The 14,168-nt window shown below is 38.0% G+C and overlaps 1 pseudogene; it reads left to right on the top strand.

Annotated features, from left to right (window-relative positions):
• The first annotated feature begins 631 nt into the window (after positions 1-631).
• Positions 632-13,967, top strand: LOC110924108 (annotated as a pseudogene).
• Positions 13,968-14,168: the final 201 nt, after the last annotated feature.

The raw sequence follows: 14,168 nt of genomic DNA, 5'->3' as shown, positions 1-14,168 counted from the left end.
TCAACAGAAAACAGAAATTGCCGTCCTGCACACTAGGTGTTCGGCTTAATGGTCACTTGAGGTACACTCTTAAATTTGAGTTCATTTTGGTTTCCTTGATGCTAAGTAGTTGTGAATTATCAGTTTTGCCCAATATTGCGCTGAATTATTACTACTTATGTTACCTAATACATGCATGGTTAAAATAGAGACTAATTCAACTTGATGACCAAGAAACATAAACATGGTCCCTTGCCCCTAAATAAACTAATTAGGTTGGCTCCTCCTTGTCGCCAACTTGAGCCCAGACTCAAAGCCTTCACAAACCTCTAGCCAGCGGGATGCTTTCACGGACTTAGCTTCCTTAACAAGCTTGGTTTTAAATTGTGCAATGGCAGTTGCTGTCAAGGCTCTAACTTTTGCCTGTCTTTTCTTCATGTGGTGGTGGGGCTGTACGCTTACCACACCATTGAACCCTCTCAATCCCTGTAGAAGTTTCATAAGATGATATGACTCTTTCTTTACCGATTGATCAACAAGTCGGGTAATTGAATGGAGCAGACTGAATGTTCCTTTCGAAAGCTCTTCCCCCTCTTCCAGTGGTACAACATAACTAAAGTATTTCTCAATGTCTGATTAATACAGTAGATAAATGAGTTTAAAGTTAGCTGAAACATTCATTTTTCCCGCTGTGTATTTACAGCTAAATGTAATTTTCGATTGTATGTATTCTCATACATGTCTCATCAGAGGATGAGCCAGCTCCACCTGTTTAAAAAAAAAAGAGCCTAAGAGTATGTGGGACGACGAAGATATTGATGAAAATGACGTAAAAGATTCATGGGAAGATGAAGATGAGCCTGCTCTGATACACTATTATTTATTTATGCTCAATTTAGCTGGTTCAAGCTTAACATCATCATCATCATCATCATCATCATCATCATCATCTTATATTAATTATTTTCCTGACATTATTACCCTTCTTTTCTTTTTGTATCAGCCACCAGCGGTAGCAGAGAAACTCAGACAACAACGGTATGAACCTTGGAAACCTGTTTACGGTTATTTTTTGTAACAACGTGCTTATGTGTAAACATGTTTTGATTTGTATTTCTTTCAAGCTTGTGGAAGAAGCTGATTACAAGAACACAGCAGAGCTTTTTGCCAGCAAGAAAGATGATGACAAGACTACTGATAATTTTATCCCAAAATCTGAGAGCGACTTTCTACAATACGCACAACTAATTTCTAATAAACTTCTTCCGTTTGAGGTAATATTGAATTTGTTATATGTTTTTATTTAACGGTTGATAAGTTCAATAATTAAGCTTTTTGTTGACCTATACATGCAGAAAAGCTTTCATAATTGGGTTGCTGAAGCATGTAATGAGATTGTTAATGACTTCTTTAAAAGCTGCTGATGCGAAAGAAGTTGCTTCTTCAATGACTGCAGTTGCTAATAAAAAGTTAAAAAGCAGAGAAAGAAGCTGCTACTGGCTAAAAGAAAACAGGTGAGTGGGGTCCCTTTTGGAACAATGCATACGTGTTATTCAAATTTATTTTATTGGCAATGCATTCTTCAACCTTAGATTATGTAGCAAACTGAACATTAGGGCATATTATTAGTTGATTCAACTACCATCAAGCAAAGTCTTGATGGAACAGATAACACGCGCACAACATCAAAAATCTAATTTGATTTTCTATTGGACTAAGGGCAAATTGGAAGTTACTCGACTTGCTTTTAAGCGTATACCTCTTAGTTCAGGCAAGGGGGCATTGCATCCGATGTGAGGTGACATGCATGGATGGAGAGGTTGTACATATTGCTTTTTAGGTTGTACATATAGGTTATCTATATATTAAATCACGTAGAGAGGTTATTTAAATCCAAATTTTAGGTACGCAATAATAGAAACTATCATAATATGTAAAAATATTATGTAATACCTTGTACCTCGCATACATAATGTGTGTTTGGGTAGGGCCATAGGGGTGTTGATGGCTGGTTTTGACAACACATCTACGCCGGACTGCTGACTAAGTTTCAGAAAATGGGAAAACAAACCAGTCAAAGCAGTTCGGTTTAGTGGTTTGAACCAGTTTTTATTTATTATTTTTTTTGTTATGTATTATTTTTTCATACGTATACATAACTGCATATTTTGGATGTAATTTCACTGTTATTTTATCTCAACATGATTTCATGACCACCATTGGCAAAGCTTATTGGGGGCGGGTGGGGGCGGCCGACCCCCCAAACTTTTCGCTCAGTGGTGGAGAGTATGTAGTTTTTGTATAGGAATTTTTGGGTATATACGTTTTTTACCCCTCGGTTTTATAGAAATTTTTGGGTATATACGTTTTCAACCCCCCGGTCGGAAATCTCAAGCTTCACCACTGATGACCACGACACACTACGACGAATGTTACAAATTTTAAGCCATTTCATTATGTGACTTTTAAGCCATTTGATTGTGTCACAATGCTCGTAGGGATCTCGCCTTGAAAACCATTGCCAGCAGCATGAAAAACTTCTATTTTTTTCCTTACAGGTTTGAATTTCTTGAAGTTACGAAACTACCACATGACGTGTTAGTCACTTAACTTGTTGATATGTGAACACACTTAGCTACATCAACACACCTTTTGTAAAAGTTAGGGTAAATTACACTTTTCGTCCTTTATGTTTGTACTGGATTGCAATGGATGGCCTTTAACTTCAATAATTACAGGCATAGTCCTTTTTTTTTGTAAAACTCATTACATGTTACGTCCTTTAGCACTAACCATGTTAAAATTTTCAGTTAAATATGACATGTGCCTTACACATAAGGGTAAATTCGTAATTTTAGTGTAAGACTATGTATTTATTGCATAAATATGTTTTTCTTTTTAATACATGCCCTCTCCCTCTCTCTAACTCTCTCTCTCTCTCTATAATCTCTGTCCCTCTCCCCTTCTTTCTCTTTTATCTCTAGCTAGATCTACTACAACCACCGCTGCCCACCTCCAGCTCCCTTCCCCACCACCACAATTTCTGATTCCCCTCTGAAACGCTTCCTCTCTTTCTTCTTTCTCATCTATTTCTCTCAATTTGTCGGGGTGGTTAGAGAGAGGGAGAGATTCGTCGGTGAAATGAAACCCTAAAATGTCGCAGTGGAGGACGGATTAAACATAATGAAGATGGAGGGAAGAAGGTGAGTGTTTAAGTTAATCGCACAGTGTGAAAACCATGGGAGCCTTCGGTGGATCGGGTCGGACTACTGCTTCTTCGGTGTTAGTATGAACCTTAATAAGCAAAGTTTCCCTTTTTGCCCCTAAAATTGATTCTTGATGAAATGAGTGATCGGTGAGTGAAAAAAAAGAATTGAGGGATATGATGTTCTCCAAATAATTATGAGAAACCAACTGCCCCTCTGATCCATCCGTTTTCACCACCACAAACAATTTCATATTTAGAAAGCCACAGTTAAGAGAATTCATCTTTCTTGAATGAATTGATTTTTATGAGAAAAAATGTTCAATTGGAATATGGGTAGTTGTTGTAACGTCATATATACTGATTCCGCCTTTATATGTGATGATGAGACATCTCGGCTGACTTTTCGGGTCAAAACAACGGTCCAACAAGTGGTATCAGAGCTCAGGACGAGGAGTTCATACTACTACAGCTTATATCTGCAGAAATCTCTCTTTTCTACTCACTTTCTCTCATACTTTTTCGATTTACAGTGGTTACTACGGTTGAAATTGTCTGAAAATGGAGTATAATGTATAAAACATACTAATAACAAACCCTAGAAAGTTTCAGGTTAAAATTCGGACAAAAAATGGTTAAAACAGGGTAAAAACCTAGGATCGCTTTTTCGAACAACAGATTCGCTTTTTCCGACAAAATTGAACTAGATCCGCTTCAAATTCATAACAGGTTCGCTCGAAATCACCTGTTTGGTTCGCTTTTTCAGACAAATTCACTGGTAGTTTCGCTCGAACGGACACATACAGGTCCGCTCGAACGTACATTTCTGGTCCGCTTTTTATTCAAGTGCTAGGTTCGCTTTTACGGTCCGCTTATTTGGACAGTTATTGGTTCGCTTGAACGGACATACTGTGGTTCGCTTTTAGAACATTATCTGGTCCGCTCAAACGACTATTTGTAGATTCGCTCAGTTGGTTCGCTCGAACAGATTCGCTTATCTGATCAATACAGATTCGCTTATCTGTCAATTACACAAATAGATCCGCTTTTATGTCCTGTTTCTCAAAAATTTCGAAAAATTTTTCTAAGTGTCGGTTGATTTTGCAGGTACAGTCAAAATGGATGATATTTTCATGAATCCGTTCAGCGACATGTACGCATTCACGGGAAATTCCGGAAACAATGATACGTCGTCGAGTAACACGAACGAGGATCCACCGAAAGAGAAAAAGAAAGAAGCTTGGGAGTCCGAGAGTGCATTCGGAACATTCAACAAACCTCCGAAGCTTATGGCAATCGAGGAGTACAGCCGTTGGTCAAGAAAATTTGAAGATTGGTTGATGGCATTTGCGTTTGCAAGTTGGAAAAGCCTGAAAAATGGGTATACACTTGGAGACAAAAGTGGAGAAACTTTATCATCAGCTGAAGAAATTGAATCTTTTGTAGCCGAACAGAAGTGTGTAGCCTTGTTGTTTCAATCAGTTCGGGAGGATATTATTTCTTTAATAGACTATTCAAATGCGAAAGATTTGTGGCAAAAGCTTGAAAAGAAGTGTTTAGGAAGTTCGGAAATAGTGAAAAACAAACGAAAGCTTCTTAGAAAAGAATTTGATCTTTTTGGATGTCTAAAGAATGAATCGGTTTGTAAAATGATAGAAAGGTTCGGTCATCTGAAGCTGGAATTAGCAAGACATGAAATCAAGTTTTCTGATGAAGAACTAGTTGACAAACTGTTCGATTCATTACCAGATGAGGTTGATTGGAGATATTATGCGCTTATGTTGAAAACACTATTGCTCCTAAAGATTTGACTCCAGATTTGGTGATTGAGAGACTTGAAAGTCACGAGCTGGAACTGAAGAAAACTTACAAAGTCAATCACTCATCTTATCAGCAGAATTTGGATCTTTATTATCCAAAAAGCATGATGCCAAAAGCAACTTCTCCAAAGACTGCATTTTCAGCTGAGAATGTATCTCCAGCAAGCAAAGAAAGTCAAAGCAGTCCAAGCAGCGGAAGTCACAGTGGTTATCACATTGATCATGAAAAGATTAAAAATGAAAATGAAAAGTTAATTCTTGAAAATCTTCAGATTTCTGAAAAATTTGAAAAACTCAAAAGTACTGTTAAAGAAAGTGATGATCGAAATGGTAAAACGTTTAAAGAAAACGAACATCTGAGAGTTGTGGTTAGAATAAAACAAGAATCAATTAATAAACAACTGGATGAAATCGCTAAATTGAAACCTAAAGTTCAAGAAGCTGAAATAGAGAACGAGCGAATTCAGTTGAAACTTAATAGTTATAGCTCCGCAAGCTTTGTGTTGCAGCACATTGTTCCTAAACCTATAAGGAAAAACAAAGCTGGCGAAGATGTGTTTTCTGACGGTACCGGTGTAGGGTTTCACAAAGTTCCACTGCCGATTTTGCATAATTACACTAAAAAGGAATCTGGGTTGGTTGAACTTGAGGAAGGAAGTGAAGTGCAACTTCCTGAGAACATTGATGTCATGTTCACGTCTTCCAATGACGATAGTGTCCAGAATGATGTGGTAAAAAGTGTGGTTGACAAAGTGTTTAAACCGGATTGTGACACTTCTGAGGAGGATGGGTGTTTTCTATACAAATACATTCCGAAACAACAGTCCAAAAACAACTTAAATGAAGAATCATACCTTGTCATGTACAAGATGATGGGTTCGGATAAGTTGTTTTCGGATTCAGAGTTTCCGATCGAGAATGTTAACATGAACAAATTGACAAATGTTTTCAAACTTGTTGAAGTTGAGTTGTCAGCAGTGAATAATCTGTGTCAAAAGAAAGATAAAATGAAATTTGTGAAAGAAAAGATTTACAACAAGAAATATGTTTATCCACCGCGTTTTTACAACAACAACAGAAACAACTGGTTGGGTGGTTATCAGGGGGGTAAACAGTATCAGAAAAGAAATGTTCCAAACAAGAGGTTTGTCGAGAAGAAAACGTTTGTGAATAGTTCGAGTTCACTAGCTGATGAAGAGAAACAAATTTTTTCGAAATCTAATAAAGAGTTCTTTGAGAAGAAAGCTTCACAGGCTCAGTCTGAAGGCACGAGTCGAGTAGCTGATACTCGTACTTGTTTTAGATGTGATCAGGTTGGTCACATTGCACGAAAGTGTACATTTGAGAAGCCTAAGACTGAAGCTGTGAAAGTTCAACAGAAGAAGGTTGATGTGAAGGGTAAAGCACCGATGAGTGTTGAGAAAAGGGTTGTTGAGAAGAAGAATGTTAAAATTGATAACATCAAAGTGAAAAATGAACCCGTAAAGAAGTTGGTGACTCAAAATGATAAATTTTACAAAAGGGTTGCAGTAACTCAACAGGTGTGGAAACCTAAAATTGAATCAAAAGTTGAGAAGAAAGTTTCAACTTCTGAGGTGAAAAAGGCTGAAGAATCAATTACGGTTGATTATGATGCAAATTTTCCACCTCTCAAGGCTGAAAATTTCAAAATTCAAATTGCGAGAGTCAAGGTTACACCTAAGGCTGATGAAGCCTGGGTGGACACCATGTTTGATTAAACAGTTTGAATTGCCGGAGCTTCCTGGTTCGCGAAGCATGAATCGGCATCTTTCTTGAAGTTGTTTAAGTGATGATTTGTTATGTGCAGGATCTTCCAAAACTTGTATCCAGGTGGATCATGGATAGTGGAGCATCGAGACATATGACAGGGAAGACTGCATTATTGTATAATGTGAGAAACATTAACGGTGGTTATGTGGGTTTTGCGGGTAATCAAGGAGGAAAGATCATAGGTGAAGGAACGTTATCGAATGGTATCGTAACATTTGAGAGAGTTAACTACATCGCTGAGCTGGAGAACAACCTGCTGAGTATCTCCCAGATCTGTGACAGGATGTATACTACTCATTTCACTGACAAAGAATGTTTGATCTTGAAACCGGGATTTGTAGTACCTGAAGAATGGATCATCATGAGGGCACCAAGGGTCTCTGTACGTGTTGGACATGAGCGTAGCTACTACAACCATGGGTCAGGCTCATTGTTTTGTGTCCAGAGCAACGGAAAAAGAGTCAAGATTGTGGCACCGAAAGATGGGGCATATTCACCTAAGGAAGATGAATCATTTGGTGCATAACGATTTGGTTACAGGAGTGCATGTCAAAGGTTTTCATCTAGAAGGGGAGTGTATAAGTTGTGTCAAAGGCAAACAGAAGAAAAAGTCACACCCTACAAAGCAAGTCAATTCAGTTTCAAGACCGTTGGAAAGACTTCACATGGATTTGTTTGGTCCGGTGAACGTCAAGAGTATAACAGGAGATTACTATTGTTTGGTCGTGCCTGATGATTATTCCAGATTTTCGTGGGTTTCATTCTTGAAATCAAAAGACGAAACGTTTGACAGCCTGATGGCATTGTTTAAAAGAACTGAAAATCTGTACCAGAGGCCTATCTGTAGAATTCGCAGTGATAATGGTACTGAATTCAAAAACAGTAAGATGGAAGAATTTTGTGATGAAAGAGGTATACTACATGAGTTTAGTGCTCCGTACCTCCGCAGCAGAATGGAGTTGCAGAACGCAAAAACTGGACGCTAATCGAGACAGCCAGAACGATGCTTGCAGACTCTAAGTTGCCAATAAATTTTTGGGCTGAAGCTGTTTCTGCTGCATGCTATACTCTCAACAGAGTTCTTACTGTAAAGAAGTTCAACAAGACGTGTTTTGAGCTAATCAATAACCGCAAGCCGAATTTGAAGTATCTAGAACCGTTTGGGTCTCCCTGTACGGTGATAGAGCCTAATGGAAAGTTTGGTCCGAAGAGCATTGAGGGTATCTTTGTTGGTTATTCAAGTCCTACACGACGTGTCTTCGTTCCAAGTGAAAAGCGGATTATTGAAGCAGCGAATGTTGAATGTCAAGGTTACACTATGCCGCCACAGAATCCTGGTGATTCATGGAGATATCATTATGACAAACTTTGGGATTCGTTTGACATGAGAGAAGAATCAGAGGAAGAAGAAGATTTCTTTGATGAGCTGGATATTTTGCGAGAGTATGAGTCGCAGATCAGGTTCCCAGCGGAGTATTCTGGAAGACCTCGGGAAACTTCAAATGACGATGAAGCAGGTCCTAGTAATGCTGGTGAACATGATGATGAAGTTGCTCCTGGTAATCAGTCGGATGTGAATGATGATCAAGAAGCTGATAACATGCCAGTATTTGACCATGGTGATTCAGATCTTGAGGGGGAGCAGATCCAGTTGTCAAGTCAAACAAACCAAGTTGGTGAACAAGATGCAGAGCAGAATGTTACTAATCTGGAGGGAAATGTAGATGTTCTAAGCGAAGTGATGCCGCGAACTCTTTCTTATCATCCAGAGGAGTTGATCATAGGAGAATTGCAATCGGGCGTTTGCACGAGACGTCAAATTGACCAGGGCTTAACATGTTTTTATTCTACAGTAGCACCTTTACAAACTGAATTTTCATTAAGTTGTTTTATCTTGCAGGTTGAACCGAGTACTTATAAAGAGGCGCTTACTGAAGACTCTTGGGTCATAGCGATGCAAGAAGAGTTAAGTCAGTTTGAAAAGTTGGGAGTGTGGAAGTTAGTGGATTTGCCGGATGGTCAAAGGAAAATCAATACAAAATGGGTTTTCAAATGTAAGAGGGACGATAGAGGAGTGGTTGTAAGGAACAAAGCTCGACTCGTTGTTCAGGGCTTTAGTCAACAGGAGGGGATTGATTTTACAGAAGTCTATGCTCCTGTAGCTCGACTAGAGGCTATCAGAATTTTCCTAGCATTTGCGTCTTGGAAGAATTTCAAAGTATATCAGTTGGATATAAAGTCAGCGTTTCTTTATGGGAAGGTCAAAGAGGAGGTTTATGTTTGTCAGCCGCCGGGCTTTACTGACCCAATCCACAAGAACAAAGTTTATCTGCTGGACAAAGCGTTGTTTGGTCTACATCAGGCGCCGAGAGCCTGGTACGAGACTCTGTCTCAACACCTACTCGCTAACCAGTTCATACGTGGAAAAGTGGATGCCACTCTCTTCACTAAAGTCGTTGATGGTCCTCTTCTGATAGTACAAATTTATGTGGATGATATAATTTTTGGGTCATCGAATAAGAAATTATGCAAAGATTTCGAACAGGTGATGAAGCAGAAATTCGAAATGTCATCAATGGGGGAGATGAAATTCTTTCTAGGTTTACAAGTTGAACAACTTCCTGAGGGAATTTTCATTCATCAAACGAAGTACGTGCATGATATTCTAGAGAAATTTAGAATGTCAAGTTCTACTCCAGCTGCTACCCCACTTGAGACTAATCATGGGATTCACCCAGATCTCACCGGAGACAGGGCTGATGAAACGTTTTACCGTTCCATGATAGGTTCTTTGATGTATCTGACTGCTTCACGTCCTGATATCATGTACCCAACGTGCCTCGCAGCAAGATTTCAGTCTAACCCGAGAGCATCGCACATGATTATTGTCAAAAGGATATTACGTTACCTGAAAGGTACTCCGTCATTGGGGTTATGGTATCCTAGGAAAGGCGATTTTACGCTCGAAGGGTATTCCGATTCGGATTTCGGATGCTGCAAAGTCAATGCGAAATCAACAACTGCAGGATGCCAGTTCTTTGGTCCTAGATTGGTTACCTGGCAGTGTAAGAAACAAACGTCTGTAGCGCTATCTACATGTGAAGCGGAGTATGTTTCTACTAGCAGTTGCTGCTCTCAGATCCTGTGGATACAGCAACAGATGCGCGACTACGGTTTGCAGTTTCTTAACACACCTCTGTTTGTTGATAATGAGGCCGCAATAAATATAACTAAAAATCCAGTATATCACGCTAAAACTAAACACATAGAGATTCGTCATCACTTTATTCGCGATTGTTTCGAGAAAAAGTTTATACGAATTGAGAAAATCCACACTGACGAACAAAAAGCTGATTTGCATACCAAAGCTTTTGATAAAAATCGGTTTCAATATTTGTTAAAACTTAATGGTATGAAATTGCTTTCAGTGTCGGATGGAATTGTGAGCGTTGATGAGAGTACTGTTGCGGAAGAAGACGAGAAACAATCTGCGATGGTTTGTCGATTTTTTACGTGTTTTGGTATTTAGGGGGAGATAGATAGTTGTACATAGTTTATTTCAGAAAATACAAAAACAGTAAAAAATGAAAAATCCAAAAACATGATAAAATCTGAAAAAGAGCTTGTGTATATAGGGAAAATGATAGTACATCAGCTAGACAATTACAATATGCTAAAGATTTGGAAAGTCAAAATGAGTTAAACAGTCTCACTAACGACGTGTCGATAGGTTTTCATACATTTAGTAAATTTATTCAGGATATAAACCTAAAAATTTCAAACTTGTGAAATTCGTGGGGAACACTACTTGGATATATAGGTAACCCCTGAAATCTCGTTTGAAAGGTCCCATATTCTGAGATACTAGGCCTTTATACTCAGTGATATCTGGGGTATTATTCCGGGACTTCTGCTGTATGGAAGTACTGACCTAGTCCCTGAATAATACTTTCTACAAAATGCTTGAAACACAGCATCGCCCTCAGCAAGCTGATGAAACAATAAAATTGATAGTCGCTGCTGTTGTAACAAAAAGATCCTCTAAAGGGGACACACCAAAAGTCGAGCCGTCATCTCTCTGCTGAACGGAAGTTCTGACCTGAGCTCTCACGGTTTCGCACCTAACCCCTTACAGATATCATCTGTGGTATACTCACCTGTAAGACTGAATATCTGGGATTCTGGATACGGGAGTATATTCAAGAGGTGGGACACATGAATTGATCTAAGTTCTTAAGACACTTAAACTGTATCCTGAATAGATTGAAGTTTGTGTGAGAATTTAAGATGGATCAGTATATCGACAATCGAGGTGAATTGTTTAAATCTAAGTATGAAATGTAGCTTAACGGTACTAGTAATTTGTCTGTAAAGCTGATATGATTCCCTGACACGCTCGCCAAAAATAAATCTATAAATAGTTTACTTTCTGCAATTTAAGTTTTTCTGTTATTTCTTTTCTTAGTTTAGAACTCATTAAAAATCCAAAAAGATTTTATTTCTGCTTTCTTTTAGACAAACCAGAGTGGAAAGTTGATTGTCGGATTCTAGAAAGATGAAGCAGATGCAGGAGATTCTGAGCTGAAGAATGAGGAGAGCTTACATTGTTGGAAGTTTGATTGTTTTCAAAGTCAAAAACAAGTTCATTAACTTGATACTTGTTATTTTCAAGAAAAATTTGAAAATGTTTTTACTAAATCAGTTTGATTCGTCAAAAGATCAACCAGGGTCATTAAATTGAACTTGGAAGATTAATCAAGTGATCAGGGTCATTAAATTGAACTTGAATACTTCAGTGGATTTCTAGAGCTGATTGAGTTTGTTTTTATTGTTTGAATAGATAAATTCTAATGTTATGGGTAGAGTAACAGGTTTGGATTTCATTATTCCCATTGGAGGTAAATTGTCAAAGCTTGAACCAGATATTTCAAGATTCCAGCATATTGAGAGGGGGAGTCTGGATCAACTGCTAAAGGGAAGATGAAAGTCAGAGTCAGGTGTTAATTCTGAAATCTGTGAAGAATGCGTATGAGGAGAAGACAGAGTTGGAGAAAAGACCAAGACCGAAGACTAAGGATCTAAAGACTACTAAAGACTACGTCAACATCCAAGGGGGAGTCACTTGTTGGACCGTTGTTTTGACCCGAAAAGTCAGCCGAGACAGTTCATCATCACATATAAAGGCGGAATCAGTATATATGACGTTACAACAGCTTGTTCTTTCAATTCCACTGCTTTTATAGCTTTCTAAGTAAATTTTGACAGAGTTTCGCTCTAGAGTACACACACACTCTACTAGATCCGCTCAGAATGACATCCTATTTATAGGCAACTATGGTTCGCTCATATGGACAACCATATGAGCGGACCTACATCAATGCACTATAAGCGAACCATCTAAGCACCTATGAGCGGACCTATATACTACTTGTACATAAAAGCGGACCTACCTCTAAAATACATAATTTGACCTTTAAGACCCTCTGTTGACCTATTTTGACCTAAGACTTCACGTAGACGTAGTCAACAGACATTTCATGCATCAACAGTTGTTTTTCCAAGTGGGTTTTAGGTTTACTGAGAGAGAGAGTATTGGGATTTAGGGGTTGTTCTTGAAGGGTGGGTATGGCCGTATGGGTATGAATTTCTGTAGACATCGTGTTATAGATTCCATTTGTGATGTGATTGTTAGTTGATTTATCGATCATGACATTAGTTGGTTTACGAAGGCCAAAATCGGTGATGGTGGTGGTGGGTTGGTGACAGGCTTTAGATCTGGTGATGGTGGTTGTTAGTGGGTGGTGGTGGGTTTGATGGTGATGACTGCTGGTCTGTTTAAAGAGAGTTCAAGGTGTGTGAGAGAGTGAGAGTGAAAGAGAAAAAAGGTAATTATATTTGATCTTATTTTTTTATTTATATTATAGATAACTAAGTAAAAATACTAAACTGCCCTTAAGTGAATAGACTTAATTGAAAATTTCAACCTTGTTAGTGCTAAAGGACGAAATATGTACTGAGTTTTTTAAATAAAGGACTGTGACTGTAATTATTGAAGTTAAAGGCTATCCATTGCAATGTGATACAAACATAAAGGACTAAAAGTGTAATTTATCCTAAAAGTTATGTATGTTGTAAAACAGACTACACTTCTTCATGTAAATATATACTAGCTTCTTGTATGAAATCATTTAGTCATAGTCGCAACGCGGCGGGCTCTTCAACTAGTTGATCATAAAATTGCAACCTTCGGTAATGAAATCATTCAAAACAATAAATTGAAAGGGATGAAATCATTTTGCTTATATTGCTTGCCAAGAATGAAATCATTCAAAACAACAAATTGGTATATTTTATATTAAATAGATAAAAAAGAAAAGGAATTTATTTTCAACAGATTTTTTTTGAACGGCTAATCTCTTTGATCCCGTGGCGTATGTGGAACTTGAACCCAAGACCTTCCCCTTCCCAACCTGGGTGTTTTTAAAGGCTTTGTCTTTGCCAATGAACCACCACTGTTATAACATGAATTTGGTCAAAAGAAAAGGAATTAATTTCCAACAGCTATAATATGAATTTGGCCATACTCCACTCCACATGTGGATAGGCAAGAACGTGGGTTAACTTTGATATAATGGATCTGTTGTAGCGATTGTGTTTGTTTTATTTTTCGGTTTAGTTCCCGTTGTATCTTTTTTAAGCTACTTGTCGGTTTATATATTTATATATAGATGTTTTCGCCTTATAAAAAAAAGAATGACAGGTGTTTCCAAGAAAACACCACTGCCTCAAAACGCCATTAAAATGCCAAAGGGGATGGATTAGAAGAAACATGTATTTAAAGCGTTGGAAATTTTCGAAAAAAGTAATTTTCACAAATATAGGAAATGCAATTTTCTTAATTTTGTACTATAAATATATATAAGAAACAGATGTTAATATATATGTTTCTTTGTGGGTTTGTGTTCTATGTTAAAAGAGCTTCACAACGAGCCAAAGCGTGTCCAAAACGGAACTAAGATGAATTAGATATTGATGTTCAAAGTTTGGTGTTTGAAACAGTGAATGCTGAAATAGGAGCGGTTGTATTGGCTCGGGGTGATGAAGCTACAACGATTCAAACGCCAGATATGCCGACCATAGGTTGGGATTGGAGATATGATAGCAGTCATTAGGGCAGCGGTGACCTACGATTGATGGTAGTACTCGATTGCACCAACCATGTGAATATTCAGAAAGTTTAAACGGGTTAAAGATAATTCAAGTGGTTCAAGATAAATATGGTTCGGTTTATTTGTTGAATTAGTTTGAATTATCGGTTTAACAAAGATGATGGGTTAGGATTAGTTTGTGTTTAGTATAAAAAAGATGATGGG

Source organism: Helianthus annuus, chromosome 17 (genome assembly GCF_002127325.2).
Source record: "Helianthus annuus cultivar XRQ/B chromosome 17, HanXRQr2.0-SUNRISE, whole genome shotgun sequence".
NCBI classification, from domain to species: domain Eukaryota; kingdom Viridiplantae; phylum Streptophyta; class Magnoliopsida; order Asterales; family Asteraceae; genus Helianthus; species Helianthus annuus.
Note: the sequence above shows the minus strand (reverse complement) of the source record. Positions and strands in the feature narration are given on the sequence as shown.